General features: G+C 42.1%; 1 long non-coding RNA gene across 1 annotated transcript in view; it reads right to left on the reverse strand.

The window, feature by feature from the left end:
- Positions 1–17,954, reverse strand: part of LOC106901652 — a 41,118-nt gene extending 23,164 nt beyond the window's left edge. The window contains exons 1-2 of the long non-coding RNA XR_001414344.1: positions 17,940–17,954; positions 17,440–17,573 (exon numbers count right to left, since the gene is read on the reverse strand). This is a non-coding gene — a long non-coding RNA (uncharacterized LOC106901652). The remainder of the gene's footprint in view (positions 1–17,439; positions 17,574–17,939) is intronic.
- Positions 17,955–21,478: the final 3,524 nt, after the last annotated feature.

A 21,478-nucleotide genomic window follows, 5' to 3' on the forward strand; every position in this document is an offset into this window, starting at 1 on the left:
ATGTTTACATATTAATTATTACCTATTAGTAATCAGATACTACCATCTAAGTGTGATGGATACTTTTACCAAGGTGTATGCCCAGGACACAGCTGCTGCAGCCTTGACCACACACTAGATGTCACCTAGTTGAGTTAGACACTGCCACAGTTGTCCTCCAGCTGTTATTACCAGAAAAACTGTAAGAAATATGGTATGTTCAGCAGGGAAAAATTGTATGTTTGGGATTCTGACACAGTCTGGATAAAATATAAATGCAATCCAAACTCACCTTGTAGGAAGTTCCAAGTTGACATATGCTAACAACACTGTTGTGAAATAGTTTAGAACTGAAACAAACCACTCAATTTCAAGAGAGATCTATTCCAAGGGACTAGGAGTCAACAAGACCTGAATGTCTATTTAAAAAATAGTAATTTTAAAGCTGGAAGTTTTCATTATCATCTCTCAGCCCATTTCAATATAGTTCAAAAAACAATCAATCAACGTTAATTCAAATTTCCCCAAACTGGATAGTTTTAGAAGTGAAGTAATACCATTGCTGCATCTTCAGATTTAACAGAGTGAATCGACGACTTCTGCATTTTCCCCCACCCTGCCCCCAGCCAAAGCAACTCATCCCTCAGGTAATTCAGGTAGGTAGAGGGAAGTGTGGCAGGGTAACACTTAACTCTCCTCCTCTCCCCTACAATTCAAAAGAAGGCAACAAAAGACCCAGTAATGGAGAACTATTGTCTGAATGAAAAGGTCCAATTTTACAAGATTCATCACAAAGTCTCTTATTCATCAGCAGCCTTGGCACTCTTCTCCCTCACACAGACATTTCTGGAATGTGTTTCAGGCTACTGGAGAAAAAAAAAAAAAAAAAAAAAAAAAAAAAAGAGGGTAGTTCAGCAGGAAGCCAAAAGGGGTAAAGAAATGAAGAATCTGAAATCGATCCTGCTCCTCTTCTACGAAACACAATTTCTGCCAGAACCATTAAGTAAAACAGGACCATCCCCTTGATGAGCACAGAGTTTTCATTCTACTTTTTCCACTTTGGTACCTCCAGTATTAACTGACAAATTATTTACACAAGAGAACAACACTTGCAATTTTACATCAACAGGCTGGTAGCTGTTCTATAAGGGATTTGACATTTTATATTAACCAGATTTGGTGACTGAGACCTACAGATTTGTATTGTCATCTGCTTAGGAAGAGTTCTACTTGAAAAGTTTCCTCCTTGATAGACTAGATGATTTACTAACAGACCCGTTAGAACGAAGATACATGGGAATTGGCTTCAGAAGTTTCAGGAGGTTTTACCATCATTACCACAAGAAGAATATTGCTCTTGCCTACTCTGATTCAAAGCCTACAAAACCCAACTAAAAGACTGAAACAAAGTCTGCAGAAGCAACAGAAGCAAGAAAGTTCTTAACCAAATATTGGACCTGGCATTTGTGCAACCTTTGCAAGAGAATGCCAGTCTCCTCTCCAAAAATATCTCCTCTGCACTTCCAGAAGCAGTTCTGTTCAGGATCATATGAGGGACAAAGTCTCATTATTAATTCATTCCCTGGATTTAAACTGATGTGAATTCCCCATCATTAGTATAGCACAAAGAAATTTCCCAGAGATCTAACCCCTGGGTATAGTACTACAGCAATAGGGATTAAAATGAAGAAAGAAAAAAACCTGAAAACCAGTTTTTTCCAGATTTATGTGCATTGTAAATCCATGCAACAGAACACAGCAAAAGGAAAGGACGTACAGAAAATGATCCTGGTTTTGAAGTATGGGCCAGTTTTGGAGTGCAACAAGAAACCCAAGGAACACGTTTGCCCCGAAGGAGTTAATATAACACTAAAGCTGAAAAGCAAATCATAGAGAGGGCAGGAACTGCCAGAATTAGTCAACCGTTGTTCCCGATGGTGTAAGCCTGCTCTTGGGTTCCAGGTCACAGCTCCCACACAAAAGCACACTCTTACCTCTCCCGAGCCCTGCCCAGTCACTGCTGGTCCTGTGCACCACAGAGTAACACATACACGATGACATCTTTAAGGTTTACACCACAGCATTCTTCTCTTATGGTTTCTCATGTTTAAAAAGCCACTGAAAACCCAACACCCAGCAGCATCCCGTGCCTCTGCGTTCTCTCATACCACTTGCCTACACTCATGGTCCACAGGACTTGTATTCAGGGTGTTTAAAACCACAGGATGCACCTCCTCCGGTGCTTGAACTGTGGGAATAAGTGCTGGAAGAATCAGGCACACAAGGCAGCAGGAGCAGACTGGCTAGTGGTGAGGAACAGAGCCAGCTTCTCGCCAAGGACTTACACAAATATTTGTAAGACATGAGAGGAATGTTGGGAGTCAAGCTTTTCTTTTTTTTTTTGGAGGGGGGGAAGGAGAGGGAGGTGTTACTGAAGAGTGAGAAATGATGTCTGCTGGCTGGGTTCAGCATAAATGAGAACAGGTTTGGCATTTTCTGAAAGCCAACGGAGAGGGAGATAGGGCTTAGGGCACCTGTTGTAATTGATGTCCTCAGCATGGGCTGGAATGGTTTTCTATACTCATAAACATGATTATGAATTATGATTATAAATATAAACAATGCAGAATGATTGTACTTGCCTTATTTTTGTGGCTGTAACGTAAAGCCTTGCTCAAAAACAAACAAAAAAAATTGAAATGCATGCATTAACACAGCTGGGTTGACAAACAAGAACTAAAAGCAAAGACCTGTTGCCTTGTTCATCTCATTTTGTACAAGTTACAAAAACCTCCTTAGAACAGTACAGCTAAAAATATTTTCAGCTTTATTTCTCACCAACAAGTTATAGGAAATTTTTTCAAGAAACATCCAATGCTGAAGTCCTGAATGTTTATTTCTTCCATTATTTAGAACAAAGACTTCCATTCCTTTACCTTTCCACTTCTCTCTCTCTGGAATTGTATGGCATTTAAGCAGAGAAAGAGTCTATGCTTCTAAGTAGATAATAGGTAAAAATTTGTTTATTCCATTTGCATCTGCAAAAGTTAAGCTGATAACACCATTAAGTAGAAGGCAAATATTTTAATAGGTAAGAGGATACTTTCTCTGTGATTGTTTTTTTTTTTTTTCCTTTTCTTCATAAATCAAGTCAGGAATTCTAAAGCTATTCTCATTAAAAATGCCTCTCGGGTTCCTTGAAGACATGTGCTGACATGCCAGTAGAATCTTTACAAATGCAGATTTTGGGGGGAGAAGGGGGGTTATGCTTGAGAAGAGGCGTGTGCTGGGACAAACTGCACAATAATGACAGCAGCAGGGTTTTGGTACAAGATCTTTGCTTCATCAAAACGTACTGGGCTGAATATATTAGTAGGACACATTTGCTGACTCAGACATTACAACCTGAGAGTCCTGGAATAAGTTTAGTTTATGGAAAACACGCTTATTTGTGAAGACAGTCCCAGCATCAGGTGAATAACTGCCAACAGAGGTTTGAAGAATTATCTGCAAAAGGCTTTCAGCTCCAGTGACCATCTCATGCCACATCTGCTCTTGTTACACCTTCTACACGGGATCACCAAGGTCTCAGTCCTTTCCAGCTTCTTCACATTCAAATACTTCAGATACCAAGTATTACATCCTAAACCACAAGCAACATACATTGCCTGTAGAATTACTTCTCAAGACAAATCTCATCCCTGCCCTGCTCCAGCTCTGTCCTTCTCAGCCATGTTCATGAACCAGCCTGTTAAATCAAGCCATTCGTGTACCAAATTGACATAGGATCTTGCCTAATGGACCACTGTTTATTGCAAAACTTGCAATAATTTTTCAACAAAAAGAGGTTAAAAATATCCCTCTTAAGCACTACAAAGCCTTAAGGTACAGGTGCATGAATTCCTTTTAAGATACAGAACACTCAAACATTTAGATAAATAACACCAATACAAAACACAAAGAAACTAAGTATCCCAGGCAACCAGCTGTAGGCGGCCCTCCCTGAGCAGGGGGTTGGACCAGATGACCTCCAGAGATCACTTCTAACCCCAACCACTCCATGATTCTGGGATCCATCTAAAATTTTATTCAGTGACTTACACAATACAGATTTAAGATTTTCAGTTAAATATATCAAGACGAATAAACAGAGTAGCTATGTATAGAATCAGGAATTTGTGAAGTTGTATTCAAGCGTTTCTTCTCATGTCAAAGCAAAGATACAACCACCAGATAAACAAGGACCAAACCAGAGTGTTCTACACAGGTAGCCTGAAGCGCTCCACCCCCTCAATTCATCCTGAGCTGTTTAACTATTGAAGGAGAATCAGTAGAGCATTAATGTTCTCCCCCACACACATCTGAGGATATTCGACCCAACCTGCAGTCAGGCAATTTCACTGCAGCAAACACAACTAAGTCAATAATTCTAGTAGGCACATCAAAGTTCATTTCCTTCATCATCTGTTCAAGGATGCAATGCTGTGATGCTCAGATCTGTCTTGCACAATGTTCTTGTTGGTACTTTACAAGGTGTAAAATAAACACAGGTAGTCGAGAACAGGGGCACTAGTCTCCGTGATTCTGCTCCTCTTGCACGTTCATTTTGACAGTGAGGTTTTTGATGTATCAGCCTAAAGGACCTAACAGTGAGCGCCATGACCACGATAAATACCACAGTGTTGCATCTGGATTTGCAACACCTAAAGGTTTTGTTACTGAAACAACAAGTTAATGCAAAGAAGAATTAGAACTGAAAGATCGTTTATCGCTAAAGCTGCAAAGACAGAATACTACCATGGGAATTGTCCTCTACAGAGAGATAAACTTACCACCTGAAAAATCAGTTCAGGTTTTTTTTTAAGTCAGGGAATAACCTGCTTTGGTGCAGCAAATCACCCATCGGGGTGGTTGTCAAGAACCAGGAGAAACGCATCCTTTCAAAAAAACCTGACAAAGCACATGGATGAGATTCGCAAATTACAGAGAGGGAACACACCTGTGCTTTGTGTCCTACACCAATCTGATGGTTTCTGAAGCCTTTCCCATTGGATGCTTCGAGCAACAGAAAGGAACAGCTTAATTGTACCCCTAGGTAATTACAGAGTATTGGCGGAAGGCAGATGTCTAAAGTAATTAAAAAAACGGGAAAAGGTCGACAAGTTCAACAAGTTCTGGTCTTGGGGGACTGAACTGGGGACTTGATTCCAAAGAGAAACAAGACTTTGGTGCTTAATGCACTCACCATTCCCAACAAGTGGTCAGGGACAGGAAAAGTGAGATGCCACGCAGATACAGACATGCTCCAAGTTCTTCCAGAAGGAAGACTATTGTAAGAAACAGTATCTGCAAAAAGTGCTCTTAATCCCCCTATGAAGCTGTAATGCTGTACATTGGCTGATGGTTAGCAGCAGAGCTCTTTTTTTCTGATCTTTTCTGGCTGATGGATGGTCAAGCTGCCCTTCACAGCAGTATCCCCATAGGTGAGGTTTGTGAGTAATCTCCAAACAGGTCATGACAGACAATACTTTGGAAATCCTGATCCCTCTGCCTGATCCCACGGCAGACATGGAGCTGAAGGAGCTCTCAGGGGGTCATGAGCACCCTCTACGCTTTCTTTAATACTTGCTAAATTCTCTGGAAGTTCTGCAGAAGACTCTTCCCCACACCATGCAGTAGTCCAGTGGTGGCAATTTCAGTCAGGGAATCAAACAAAAGTCTAACTTGTGGTTCCCCACCCCAGGGAACCAACCAACTCTTTTGTTCCAACCCATCAAAAAGCCCAGTTCTCCAAACGCCCTTCCTCATTTGTTCTGGCAGGGGAAGGCCCTGCAGAGCAACAGCCTGCTACCTTCATCTGAGCATAAGGAATACCTCCACACAAAGCTCAAAATGAACAAATTCCTGCCTTATTCTACTTATAGTGCAAACTAGGATCTCAATGAATTAATTTTAAAAAGCTATGCGTCGACACAAAGTACTTTCAGGCCAAGTAACTGAAGTTAATCGTACGTAACCTCTCTCAGTACAGGCTGCAGCTCGATCAAACACAACTCACCTTGAGTATCACATTGCTCTTCCACGTATCTCTGGAGAATCTTGCCAGCTGTACAAGCACAGGAACAACAGAAGGAAGTAGGTATCACAAAACCTCGGATCTTGCATCAGGTGACTCTAATGAGCATTGCACAAGGGTGCTTTGATGTTACAAAAGCCCTCAGAAAATATCGATGGGTTAGGGTGAATTCTTGCCCCGTTTACTCTCTTACCAAAGGACACTGGTCAGACACATGCCATCTGCTGCATCGAAACGCGATACCCAGTCAGGTAAAACAAAAATCTCCATACCAGCAGGCTCTTCACACAGAGAAAAAGGAACACCACTGACATAATTTTAGGTGACTAAAGAGAGCCTTTGCTACAGAGATTGTGTCCTGCTAGAGGAGCAGCCTTCAAGAAATGCAATCTCAGCTCACAGTGAAGACTCTGTCCTAATGGACAAGAAGTCACAGGTTCTTCACCCAGAAATCTTTGTACTTGTGTCAGATATAAGGAGCCGAAAGTGCGAAGGGAACAGAAATGCCCCCAACTCTTCCTTATCACTCCCTGTTCTCCCACCTCTTCCCGTGGAGCAACCCTGCACTGGAAGCCATCTCTCTGGGAGATGGAGGTGGGTTTAAAGAGACTCAGCCTCTTAACGCTTGTGGTGGCTTCCCACAGCTTGGAAGGATGAAAAATCTGGAAAAGCCTTACTACACAGGCCAGCCCCTTTGTAACATCAGGACTCATTAGTGCAAGCACCTCCTTGGTCAGGCACTGGTAGGAACTGTTGAGGATAAGACTATTTGCTGCACACATTTCAGTCTCCTTATGTTTCTAGTTGGCTACAACAACAAACAAAAAAAAAGATGTTTTGGCCTTATTTTGAGTACTGAAAAGAATCAGGCAGTTCAGTGTACCTGCTTTATAGTTAATAAATATTTTGAAAGTTTCAGCTTATCTGAGTCTCCTCCATACTTTACAAGGAATGAGCTTATGCAAGATAATGTTACCACATGGAAAATATCCACATTATCTGTCCAGAAAGGCTACCCAGGTCCTGAACGGAAATATGAAGCAAAAAAAACCCCACAACCCAACAATGGAATAAAAGAAAAAGGCAGGTCCATGTTACAGGGACATCATGTTCCTGGACCATGTTCCCACAAGTAGGTTGAATTTTCCTCCTGGTCTTCTGTTTACCAATGCTCATGAAGCTCAGGACCCTTGTGCCTCCTATATTCCCAGACACTCTTTCCAGACAGATGTCATTTCCACTTTTACAACACACAGAAAAAGAAAAAAACCCCACCAAAATCTCAAGGAGGCAGCAGTTCCTGTCTGGTAAGATAGAAATAGATACTCCTTCACCCATCACTCCTACCAAGGAACACAGTAGACCAGTGTTACCAAAAACCCCACTGCACTACCAAGGACTGGAAGCCTAAGAAAGCTGGAAGAGCAACCAGAAAAGTCCACGAGCTGCTGATGTTGGAGCAGACAGAAATAGAAGAAGTCAGAAATGCAAAAATACGCCCCAAGACCCAAACATTACTAAGGTTGAAGTGAAAGCAGAAAAAAAAGAGATTGCAAACGGAGACAAGTAAAGCCCAGAGGAGCAGATGAGGAAGAAAATCCTGAATATAGAGCTTTTAGAAAGCCTCAGAAGACGTTAAAACAACCAATCTGGTAAAGAACACCTGGAAGAGCATAGGAGAGGGACAGGGATCCTTTTCTGCTCTCTCACGTATTCTTTTTTAAAGGTTTGTTAAACTACCTTTCACTCTATTCATGGTTTGATGGGTTCAAAGTGGTGACTCAGTACTTATTAATTAACATCAGGAAAACAACTACCAAAACAGGAGATTTGTAAGGGAGGAGGAACAGTTCAAAGACAACCAGAGGATTCACAGATCAAGGATGAAAGATTACATCTAGGACAAAAGAGGGGAGAAGACAAAGGTGAGGGACAATACAGAGAAACTTTTGGAAGTGCACAAAGCAAAAAAAAGCACAAAACAAAGAGAAATTTTGCTTGGGAAAATCAAACAGCACCAGAGAAAAGGTGGAGGACATCTTCATTACTTCAAAGCCACAACGGTGGCCTAATATGGCTAAGTGCAGACAAGATCAAACTTCTATCTTGGGGCTACTGCAATGTGATTAAGGAAGAGTTACAGCAGAGTTTTGCTCTGTCAGCACTATGGGACTTATCACTGGAGCTGTATTGCCACACAACCATAAGCTCTTAATAGTGAGAACACAGAGAGAACACAGAGAGAAAACTAAGGAAAAGGAGGCCTTACTCTGGTGCCATTTTCTTTTTCATAGAGTAAGTCTGCCCATTTATCTTTGGCTCAATATAGGGAAGCCAAATGGAGGGGAGAAAAAGGTACGACAAGCATATTTGTATTTGCATTCTTGTTTTCCAGTCCCTCCACAAGGCCAGTTTTGTAAACAGAGAGAAAGCTGAGATTTTCTTTCTCTTGTTTACTGCTCCTGGATTGTAACACACCACGCAGAGCTGACGAGTATCTCTCTGCTGAATGTTCTCCACTGAGAATGCATTGCAACTGCCCTGGCAGGACACGTTATTTTAGTCAGGCTCTCTGCACCTTGAAACACTCAGCCTTTTGTTTCAGCAGCACAGACCTGCAGGCTGACTTATAAAAATTGTCCAGTATCTTATCATCTTGGCTACAGATTTAATTCCATGCAGCATGAAACTTCACTGAAAATCATTCTACAACTAGACAAGGAAACACAAATGTTGTTTTCTTTTTTTTTTTTATCTTTAGATACTAAGTGTAAGCCTACTACAACTCCCTCTGGGAGGATGTTTTTCATACAAAGCCAAATTCTTTGAGTCTTATTCATGTAAACAGATTCACTGAATTAAATGAGATCAGTCACACAAGCAGGGAAATCAGGTTTTGATCCAGCATTACTGTTACAAAGTATGGCATAAAATTTCATTTTTAAAAAGCCCAGGATAATAAGCATCCATCTTTATCTAATAATGCAAAGACTAGTTGAAGGTTTTGTTTTTCAAGTCAAACCTTCTGAGATTTAATACAGTAAACTAATTATATTTTTACTACATTCAAGTTGCTAATAATTACCTGTCTGTGGGCAATACTATTCAAGTACAAACCAAGAGAATTTTGTTAAAAGAAGAGTAATTATTTTAGTATAATTTCATTCTTGATCTTTAATTAGGCCTGAAAATCCCAAATACAGAGCATAAGAGATTTTTTTAATAGTACTTGGTAAAATCTGCTAACTTTTGCCATATCCTTTTCTTCTTGAAAGACCATGTATATTTGGACAACTGGTAAGTTTAAGATATACAAGCCACCATACAGAAACTCCTCTGTTTGCAGAAGAGTGAACACTCATAGTCAAAATCTGATGCGTGAGAACTAATCAAGTGAGGGTTTGTTTGGGTTTTTTTTACAAGTAAATAGCACAGACATGCAACAGACACTTGCCTGCTATATTAACATGTAAAATGTGAATTTATTAATAACAATCAGACTGAGACACCGCCTGTATGGTTAATGCATTTCAAAATCTTCGTATTTTGCGGAGGATAATAGTCTACAGCTCCCTAGAGCGACAGGAAAATCCATCACATTCATGTAAAACACTGTAGCCCACATTTTTAATTGTGTGTTGAGAAAGTGCATCATAGTTTCACTCTACTCTGCTAACCCTCCCTGGCTTAGCTTACTTTAAAAGTGCATTTAGTGTTTTTTCCACCAAGTCAGAGTAAGCACATGTTTCATGAGAGCTCCAGAGGACTGAAAGACAGAGGAAGATCTCCATTTCACAGACACCCTCTCCTGTAAACACAGAGACCAGGTCCCAGATAATACGGGCTCTGTACCTCAGCCTAATTATTTGCTCAACACTTGCTTCAGCTGAGACAGGGAGAGATTCTTCATTTTAAGTTATGAGAAAGAGAACGCATAAACCTTTAAAATTATGCTTTGGGTTTGTTGGGTTTTTTTTAAGTGCTGTGCTCAGTTCTTCTGAATGCACCACTACCTGTTTTCTTGGTTTGCCTGTGTGCTACCAAAACCAGCTCATCCCATGTCATTATATTCAGACACTTGCTGGAGGTACAAAACCACATCTGATATATAAGCAAATTCATATTAATACAGTATTTAAAAAATAATTACTCTTAAAAGCTGGAAATACGTGCATCCAAATCCTGGATGCTAGATTTTGCATAAAATGTGCTTCTAGCTTCCATGCTGTGTATTCCACTTTGAGGATTAAAAACAAAAAGAAGAAGAAAAACCTGACATGATGCTAATAACTGAAGCAGCAACATCCTCATTTGTATGTCTGCATGGTTATAGACATGAAAGGCTAGATTCTCCAAAAGAGTAATGGAGTGAAGCCAGAAGTTTTAATTCAAACTTCTCAAGCACATGTGTTGGTGGGCAGGGATAAGAAGGAACTGAGAGAAGACAGAAAAAAAAAGTTGGGGTTTGGTTTTTTCAACTTAAGTTAATTCTGTGGGCACACAATGAATTTGAGAATAATTTTTTAAATTAGGGGTGTTTTTTTTTAAATTAAGAAACTCTGCCAAGGACCAGAGCTTATACCTACACCTTCAGCTTCAACTGAACGCTACTTGGTGCAAGTATTCATACCAATCTTTTAATTTTGCTGTTCACTTGTCACGTCGGGTCCTATCGTGCTTCCAGATACACAAGGGCATTCAAGCATACCGAAAATCATTCCTGGAGGAAACCAGCACACTCCTGGAATAAATCACTACACATTAAAACTACCATCTCCTGTGCAAATTCATATCTGTTCAAGGGCTGGATCATCTTATCCTCCACAATCTCTTATCTGGGGAGGCATCTAACAACCCTGACAAGTCCAGGGACTGGGTATCAGCGTGTCTAAGAGAACCTAAACCCATGAAAAAAGTGAATACTGCAGGCAGCGTAACACAGGGGCATGAAGAAAAACGATTTCCAACTACATCTTGCCTCTGAGCTTTTTCCACGCTACTAAGCTTTTTGGGCAAAGGCTCATATTTACCTGGAGGGCACCATACGACAGCAGGCAAAAATGACAACATGGTACAAGTTAAAGCGTAACATTTATAATATCAGACAGACTCTGCCAATAGAAATCTATTCAAACTTCTTGTTCTTCAGCACATGCAAATTTTAGTTCTTGGGGGCTAGTTAAACTTATATCACAGTATAACAAAAGAGGAAGACTAAAGATTTGAGACCAATACCACTTATACTTGGAGAAAAAAAAAAAAAAAAGGTACATAAAAGAGAACTGTCTGATTTTATACAGAAGCCATGAAAAGCTATGAAAAAAACCATACTTGCATGAATTCAGAAGCTGCTGTAAAGTCTGGAAAAGACAAAATGATAAGAAAGCTCTGTACTTTCAAAATCTGGATTTAAACCAGAACAATAATGTCAATGAAAGACTGCAGATGGCAGGCAGATAATTCCACAGCCAGAAGAAAGACCAGCCCCAGCCTCCCATCCCTAAATCCTCTCAAAAGACTTCAGCCAGACGCAGTCTAATCACAAAAGCGGTCAGAAAGAAAATGAAGAAAAATTACTCATATGTAAGCTTTACAATATACTAATGAACTGACAAGCAATGGGTATGCCTTGCCGATATTAGTGCAATTACTTGAGACAGCAGTGATACGGTGAAAAGATCACATCCTGCTCAGGACTGAACCAGCTGCAATTCCTGCAACTGTAGCCCACGCAGAGACACCAAACTCTTCAGAAAAGTAAAACATACCTAAAATGATTCATGTGATCACTATTAAAAAGTTACTCAAATATTGAGTTGACATATGATGACCATACATTCATGGTAGTATTTTTATTTTATAAAGCTGGCACTTTCCTCAGTGACTGACCCACCTGAGACACTTTAGGGAATTTTGACTCAGAAGTGTATCAGCACAAAACAACAGCTCCTGCTAAGATGTCACATTGCAGATGCTGATACAAACAGAAAACATATTCTTGACTGGCTAAAAGCAATCAGCATCTCAAACTGGAAAAAGCAAATGATCCCAGTGCAATGTGGACACGATGCAAACCCTTAGAAAATAAATTCCCATCAAATCCAAATGCATGTTCCATACTGCAGATGGAAATGCTTTCATCCAACACCATGCCAGGTCAGGCACCCAAAAACTTTATCTTCAGTGGCTCGCTTCACAAAGACAAACGGTGTTTAGGTGGGGGAAAAAGCAAGTCATGAGAGAGAAAGGGAAAGTAAGGGACAGCCTGTTTTAAGAAGCTTGCTTTAAACCAGGATTTGAAGGAGGTAGGATTTCATGATTTGAAGACTACTCATCCTAAACCATGACAGATTTATTGGTGCCCAACATGGGGCTCAAATTTAGTTTTTCCCCCTAAACTCATAACTCTATCTCTCTTCTTCGTCTCCTTGGAGTGAGAAGTGGGGGAGAGCGTCTGTTGTCTTGTCATTGGCCAACTCAGCCCAAACTATGACAACTCCAAAAGTGCATCTGATCACAACATAAGATATAAGTTTAGGCTTTTTTTTGCTTAGGGCCAAATAAATTTTTCTTCAGGATTAGAACAGACCCACTAGTGTGCCCACACTCAGCACTTCACACCCAGCTACCCCATAGCCCTAGTACCCTCCGCCTGGCATCCACACCAGATGCTTCCATCCACCACTTCCCACCCCAGATGTGCCCAAATCCCATCCCCAATAACAGCCACCTTTCCCCATGGAAAGCTGGATGCACCTAGGGTTTGGAGGTCCAGCAGCAGGCAGAGTGTAGCAGACAGGAAGACATGAGTGCTGGCTGTAAGACAGAGTCTTCATGTTGATTGCAAGGACCTTGAATTCCATGCCACACAAGGCAGGATCACTTACAAAGACCTACAGGAACAAAGTAACATGGCACAAGACCACGGCAGCAATCTACAGCCCTGTGCCATGCCATGAGCTAACTATGGACTCAATATTGCATCAGAAGTACATCACTGAGGCCACCAAGACAACCACTCCACAACCTGGTAATGCAAGAATTTGAGTTGTTGTGGCATATCAGTTATGCCACCCAAAGTGCATTCATTGGTCACAACAGGTCTGTGTCCGTAGGACACCTTCCTCTTCCAACACTCAAGATTAACTATTGGTAGTAATGCACTAGATTTTGTTTGACTGCAAAGTCCTGTGCAGCCTTAATGCTTCATTTACCACTCACTTCTCAAATACAGTCCTATATTGACATTTATTCATCCTGTCACTGGTTTTTTGGATTTGATAGCATTTTTCACCCTTGGTATCTAAACTACTGCCTACCAACAGCATCCTTCCCTGCTCTGCTGTCAGGACCTGCACACCTGCAACTGGACCTCGAGGGCTTGTGTTAGACCTCCAGAAAATGAGAAAAATACTCGTACAGCCAGACTGGCACCACCTTGGAACCAGAGCATCACTGTGTCACCTACCCCATCCTCCAGGGAAGCAATACACCGAGAACATCCTGACGTGCATTTGAAAGCTAAGCAACAAATAATACAGGAAATCACACATCTTTATTCCAGTTCTTCCTAACTTATGAACACCTGCCTTCACAAGGCAGCACGAAACAGACAAGAGGAGAAGAAAAAGTTTAGGAAGTTTAGAAAGAAGCTGGTACACATGATTCAGTAGAAGGCCGCAGCAATACACAGGGGAGGCTTCCCCGCTCACACTATTGCAAACATGAAAATTATCTGGAAAACTTGATTTTTAAATTTAATATCAGCTAAAGAATCAATGTCTAAATGGAAATATTAACAAGCTATACTTGTAATAGAATTCATGGTTGGGTAAGCACACATGACAACAATAATGCCATTATTTAAATAGCTCCTTTTCATCAATCCAGCTCAAAACGTACAAAACACACAAACAATTTAAGTGCAAGAACCCAGAGTCAGAAACAGAGTCTGTCCCATGGGACTACCAGAGCCAGAAGCTCACAGACAAAAAAAAAAGCTTTAGAATCAATTAAATCTTACAAACTGCATTTTGAAACAAAAATCACCTCTTCTTGTATTCCTCCTAAGCATTCACGTGTATAAACACATTATTACCTATCAAACAACAAGTAGAAAAAAAAAGCTAGATTTGAAGTTCAAGCTTATTTTAATTCCTACCACTTATCACTGTATAATACATAAAATTTTAACTCCTGTAATAAATACATCTGAACTTGAACAGAAATATTTAAGAAGTTCTTTCATTACTCTAAGGCCTATGGCAACTGGCCCACACATAATTATTTGTTTGAACTTGAATAGTCAGAAATTAAGGTATTTTTCTGCTTGAAGTGTCAGGATGAAAAGAGCCTTTGGTTCAATTTCAGCCAAATATCGAGATTAAAGTTCTCAGCAAGATGCTAAAATCATAGTTGCTTTAAAAAATATGTATTTCTCATTTAACTGATGGCTGAAAAAAATATTTATTTTCCCCTGAAGTGTTATACTTTTGGAAGATAAACTGTGAAGGTAATCAGAATCTAATGCTCTATAATGTGCTGACAAAGGTTTTTCGCTATTAGTAATTTTTGCCTCTGCCAATCCTTAGAAATATTAAGCCTTTGAGGACCAAAGCAGTAAAAACAACAACTTCAGCAAATACTTCTTTTGTCTGCTTTCACTAATACCTGAGATAGAATCATAGAACCATTTAGGTTGGAAAAGACCTTTATGATCATCAAGTCCAACCATTAACCTGTCCCTGCCAAGTCCACCACTAAATCATGTCCCTCAGCACCACATCTGCATATCTTTTGAATACCTCTGGGGATGGTGATTCCACCACTTCCCTGGGCAGACTCTTCCAATGCTTGATAACCTGTTCCGTGAAGAAATTTTTCCCAATATCCAATCTAAACCTCCCCTGGTGCAACTTGAGGCTGTTTCCTCCTGCCCTATCACCTGTCACTTGGGAGAAGAGACTGGGCCTCACCACCTTACAACCTCCTTTCAGGTAGTTGCAGAGAGCAGAGGTCATTCAGCATGGACAAGAGAAGGCTCCGGGGAGACCTTAGAGCCCCTTCCAGTACCTAAAGGGGCTCCAGGAGAGATGGGGAAGGACTCTTTATCATGGGGTGTAGCAATAGGATGAGGGGTAACAGTTTTAAACTGAAAGAGGGGAGAGTTAGTTTATATATTAGGCAGAAATTATTTTCTCTGAGGGTGGTAAGACACTGGAAGAGGTTGCCCGGAGAAGCTGTGGCTGCCCCATCCCTGGAGGGGTTCAAGGCCAGGCTGGATGGGGCTTGGAGCAACCTGGTCTGGTGGGAGGCGTCCCTGCCCACGAAAAGGAGCTAAAATGACTTATTTCATTTTTTTACTTGCCCAAAGCAATTACAATTAATTTATGTCTTTGACAAATATCTCTCTAGGCCAGTCTTGCCAGTGAAATACGGTACTTCATTTGTGGTTTTAAATAAAATGCTTCCGCTAGTGACATGTTGCACTGATGTATCTCTACGAAAAGACAGGACTATGAGTTCTCTGGAAGTTCATCCAAAGTCCTAATTCTTGAGAGAAAAAGAAGAATTGCAAACCTGAAACTAATGAGAATACATAAATAAAACATACTTGTCAGATGGTAAAATTAATTTAAGAACCTACAAGTGTTTTACAAACATTCATTGTTACGCCACCCATCCAAACAGATAAATGTTGTTAGCCCCGTTACAGAGATTTAAAGAGGGCCAGTAAGGTTTTTTTTCTTACCACACAAAATGACTCACTGGCAAAGTCAAGCAGAGGTGAAGCAGAAGGTAAATGGAGAAATACAGCTCAAGGCTCAGTCGCTCATTACCATGCCCTGCAAGTACCTGATTTATTAAGATCTAATCAAGTCCAAGAACATGACAGTGCAAACTCCAGAACGTGCCACCTGTGACAGAGCATGATGCTCAGCCTGGTGCTGCAGCTACATGATATGGGCAAACATTGGAGCCCTGTTTGTGGAGCCTGCTTCCCACAGTTTCCATTCCCCAAAGAAGAAAACAACTCTGCAAAAAAGCTTGAAGAAAAGCACCTGGATGATCGGGAGCTTGATCACTTTTATTTTTACCCATCATTTACCAATCATTTCATTTCTAGTGTTCAAAGCCAGTCTCCTACACGAGATTGAAAGCGCTGCCTGGGTAAATAACAAGAAGCAGGGGAAAGCAAAAACTTTCCCAACTAAGTATTATCACAAAACCACCTCTTACTTTTATTACAGTTTCTTTTCAAACAAACAACAAGGAGAGAAGCAATGAGATTACTACTGTTACAGCATCCCCATCTACTCTCACAGACTAATACGTCCTCACTGACACAAACAGGCATACACCATCTACATACCAGGCATCTAAATAAGGATTTCTATAGACCTCATGCACTCACTGAAATCTAAACACAGGTGCCTAATACTTTATGTACCCAGCCAACTGTATTTTTGGCACATTCAGTGGATATAACTCGTACTTTCTGCTCAGAAATTATTATTAAGTTCTGAATTAGTGTCATTAGGCTATGTCTTGTGGTCTGCAAGACAACTGAGGATCTTACACGTAATCAAAATTTCCAAAAAAATCTCACTTTGTTTCCCAAGTATCTAAAGAATGAAGGTTACACAATACTTGGAACTTCAGCCTGCCAAAATAAGTTGTTAAAAAACTAGCTGCACACCCAGACACCTCACGTTGAAAGCAAGCAAGTTAAGTAAACAACATTTTTCTCGGAATAAGCCATGCACACAGTCCTACCAGAGGATCCTGCCTAACTAATGAAGGATTTAGTCTATTACATTTTTCCATCTTCAAACAGAGACGGATTTACTGATCTGCCCACTGGATTGTTCCTTTAACACTGGTAGGACACAGAATCATAGAATAGTTTGGGTTGGAAGGGACTTTTAAAGGTCATCTAGTCCAACCCCCCTGCAATGAGCAGGGACATCTTCAACTAGATCAGGTTGCTCAGAGCCCCGTCCAACCTGACCCTGATTTTAAAGTTCGTTTAAACCACTAAAGGTGGGAATATCCCCCTGCCAGTACAACACTTTCTACCCCTCTCAGGTTTTTTTCCCCTGTGAATGAAAGGCAGCCAACAGCAGCCAACCTCCTGATTATACGTATGGAAGAAATACCAAACAGATAACCAAACAATCACTTTGCACATAACTATAAAAATACAAAGATATTGGTTATGCTTTTTAAAAAAAACAGAGCTCTGCCTACAGCCTGTGCCGTAACGCACACAACACCCCCCGGGCACGATAAGCCCTTTATTAACGTTTGCAATAAAATGAAGACTGCAGAACAACGACACGCCGTAGCCATGGATTTCTAACACCAGGAGAGCGTATACTCACGGGGTGCTGGGTCCTCAGGGGCAGCTGCTGCTCGCAGTGAACTAGTGGAAATCTCTTCCGCGGAGTTTTCAGGTGATGTCAACAACAGGAAGGATGACTTGGAGCCAGATTTCCATTTCTCATCAGGACGCAGCCTTAAAAGTTGGAAACAAGAGCGTTAAAGGCTCCTTGCTTATACACACAAACATACACACACACCCCCTCCAGACCTGCAATTAAACCCTTAACGGAGATACAGGCTCCCGTATCTATGCGGGTGCGGGAAAGAGGGGGGGTCTGGGGCGGGGGGAAGATGTCCCTATTCCAGGACCCTCATTAGGAAACCCTTTAATTCCTTTAATTTTGCGCGGCCCCCACCCAGCTACAGCGCTGCAAACCTCCGCGACCACCCCAAGCCCCCACCAGCCCCACGCAACCCCGGCGGCGGGGCGGGGGTCGGTGCCCGGAGGGTCCGTCCATCCCCCCCCCTCCCCCTGGGGTACCGGCGGGGCCCCGCTTACCTGCGCTTCCCCCCACCCGAGGAAACGGGGAAGGTCTCGGGTGGGAGGCGTGAGGCCGCGAAACACCACCCCCCGCCCTGCACCGGGGCCAACGGGCGGGCAGAGAGCCGGGTCTCGGTCCCCAGCCTGGCCCCTGCAGAGCTGGATGCTCTCCCGAACCTTCCCAGCTCCTTCATTGAGGACACTTGGAATAATTTGCATAGGAGCAAAAACCGATTTTGGGGAGGCCAAGGCGCCCTTCCCTCCAGCAGGGAGCCACCTAAAGCTCCTCGTGTTCCCCATGAACTCCTGTTCCTCATGACTTCAACACAACAAAGTTTGATCTCTGCCTATTTCCCAGATACTTATTTTTTTCCCCTTATAGTTTTCCTGGAAGATAAACATTAAAAGTGTAACCCATGTCAATCTGGAAGCACCTCTCTCATCTGCATGAAGTAGCAGCACCTGTGGCACCCATCCCTTGGAGGCAAGGAAGCCAATGATAACCTGCCCCTCAATGGAAACCTGAAGAAGGACTTCACCGTGTCCTCCTCCCCTGTCTCAGGGGAAGCAGAGCCCCACGTTCTGAGGACAGGACCCCTTTCCTTTGTCAAAACGGTAGCGTGGTCAGGGTGGGCTGCCTGGAACGCTCACCATGCCTTCTTCTCACCTTCCTCACCCTCACACCTCCACTCATTCCCAAACTGGTGGGGAGGCAAGTTAGACAGGACCATCTGCAGACACCAGCAGAGGAGAAAGAGGTTTGGAAGAAGGGGTTTTCTTTCTTTTAGAAGGCCCCGGTGTCTGAATTCATGAAAATGTTTACTTTTCTAGCCAACTAGACTATGTGGGATTCAAGGTCTCAGTGCTTTCAAGCTTTGCCAGGTGTGGGGATGAGGAGGAGTGAGACACTTGACCCAAGTTTGCTGCAAAGTTCTCTCTCCCTTGATGGTGGCAGCCTAGAGAACTTCTTGCCCTGGTGCTAGACCCCTGAGCCCGTCCCTTCCTCCTGAAGCCTTTGCACTCGCAGTGTCCCACATTTGCTGTTCCTGCTGGGAGGGCACAGCTTCCTGCTGATAGAACGGGCTGAGTACAATCCTTTTATATTTTATAGTGGTATCAGGATCAACACCGGTTCTTTAGTCTTATTAAGATTAATAATATAGTCTTATTCTATTAAATCTGTTTCTATTTCAACCCTCAGGTCTCCTTGTTTTTCCTGATTCCCCTTCCTGAGTGGGGAGGGGTCATCAAGTGAGAGAGTAATTGTCTAAACAACAACAAATTGTTGTGGGTTTCCCAGTGGGATCTGAAGAAGGAGAAAACAAAAAGGAAGCAGCTGTTCCCCATCCAATGCCTGGTCCCTCAGGCATGTCACTTTCAAAGGCGGTTCCTCTGGCTTTCAGGCATTCTCAGGATGATGCCATCAATGAACTAAACATCAAAGTCTCACAGGCACCATCTAGTTACGTGACGAATACGTTCTTTTGAATATTTTTGCAGATGATTTCTATTTAAGCATTTTTCACTACATAATTACTAGGGTATTCATCGTCCTGGGGCAGCAGTCACACCATCAAAACCCTGGGTGCTCGGTGGGAAAGATCTACTGACTGGATTTTGTGTTCCAGAGCCCCTCTGATCTCAGCAAAGCTTCGTAGCTGTGTCAAAACTAGTCTGAAGTCTGCTGTCATTACTGAAGTTAGAGTGTAATTGTTAAACTGCATAACTACACAAAATGCATAAAAACGTGCTGGGATTCCTCACACTACAATCTTGTTTGCACTTTTCAGGACAGGCCTCCTTCATGGGAATTTTATTTCACTTGATACTGTGTAAAATTCTGATGTAGGAAGGGAAGTATTCGTGTGAGTACCAGTTAAGCTATATGTTAAATAAGTTCCATATATGTAAATGTTTGCAGGAGTACTTTGGCTATGTTTGATCATTACGATGGAGAAACAAGATGTTAACATATTTGCAGAAAAAAGGCTTTCTTGGCACTAATCAGCCACCAATTTCTTTAACAGGAGTTTTTTCCCCTTTAAGAGAAGCAGGATGAGACACGATCCTGCAGACCTAGATGCAGACAGGCTCCCTTGATTGCGTGGATGTCAGTGGCACCGTTCCCTGGGCTTAATTATCATTCACCTTTTCTAATCCAGACAGCCAATTTTGTAATCTTCTGAGTATTTATTTTTTTTTCTGTTGGGAAGAGAAATTCATGAGGGATCCCCTCAGTTGCCTGAAATAGAAAGTATGTCATGTCTATGAACTGCAGCTCCCCACGGACAGAGTTCAGTCACATCTAATATTGTACATGTCATATATTCAAAGCCTCAGCCCCTCATCTACCTGCCCTTACTACAAGTCCTGTAGCCCAAGGCTGGGTGCTAGTTCATTATGTGCAACAGGCTTCAAAGTTAAATGACCTAACAAAAGAAAAAGAAGGAAAGAAAAAGGCCAGGGCGCTGAGGGGACAGAAAACAACTTGGTGTCAAAGGGACATAGGAGGAATGAGTCCTGAAGCTTACGTGGAGTCCATGACAGATTATATTGCCAAGGGTTTGGCAGAAATGCTTCAGCCCTACTCTAAAAACCTACCTGGTGATGGGCCTGGAGTCTATGTGGCTTTGAACCTGAAGCTTTGGTTGAGCAGAAGGTTGCTGACATCAGTGGTAAGAGCTGCATTGTAACCAGTCCTGTCATTCTTGAGCTTCTACACCCTAATTTAGTATCTTAGTATCTCCAAATTTTTCTCTCTCTCCTACTGGTGCTGTTTCACAGCTCTTTGTATAAAAGATACAGAGTCAGTTTTCTGGGCAAGACCCACTTCCCATAGCTGGCCTTGAAACCTTGTAGCCCTTTCTGCACAGATGCGGTCAGCCAGTGAACGAGATAGATGGAAACTCTCCTTCTCTTCCCATCAGGAGTTTTCAGCAGATTAATGCCTCCCAGGGCTGTTCCAAGACACAGTGCTGCAAACATGACCGGTAAAAGTTCCTGCTCCAAACTTAAGTCCTAATTCCTTGTCAGGGATTTAATTTTGAAATGTTTCCCACAATCTTTTAGTACGTTGTTAATCTGCTCAAGTAAAACTTCCAAGCAGGTTGATAGAATAAAAAAAGGCATTTCAAGAAATTCATGTATTGGTAGATTTGTCATGATGTGGAGCATGAGAGGGGATTTTCTTCCTCCCCTGGATGAAAGTGTGCCTCCATTATCTGAAGTGGGTTAGTGCAGCCTGTGATAAGAAGGCTGCCATGAAGCAGAGAGGTGGGAAAATAATCAGCTGCAGGAGACACGTCGAGACTCCAAACATTAAGTCCAACCATTACATTGAGTGCAAAGAGGGACAACGGAACAGGAATAAGCAGTAATAGAGAAACAGAGGAAAATGTGCTGCTGGAGACTTGGGAACTCAGCTGCCAGTCAGCACAGTGGGCAGTGTGGGAGGACAGCCAGGAGCTAACACACATGCTCCAGTGCTTAGACTGGTACAGGACAACAAGAACAGCACTGGGAACTCCTGGGAAGATGCCTGGCTGAGGGGCAGAAGG

Source organism: Calidris pugnax, unplaced genomic scaffold (genome assembly GCF_001431845.1).
Source record: "Calidris pugnax isolate Ruff unplaced genomic scaffold, ASM143184v1 scaffold219, whole genome shotgun sequence".
Classification (NCBI taxonomy): Eukaryota; Metazoa; Chordata; class Aves; order Charadriiformes; family Scolopacidae; genus Calidris; species Calidris pugnax.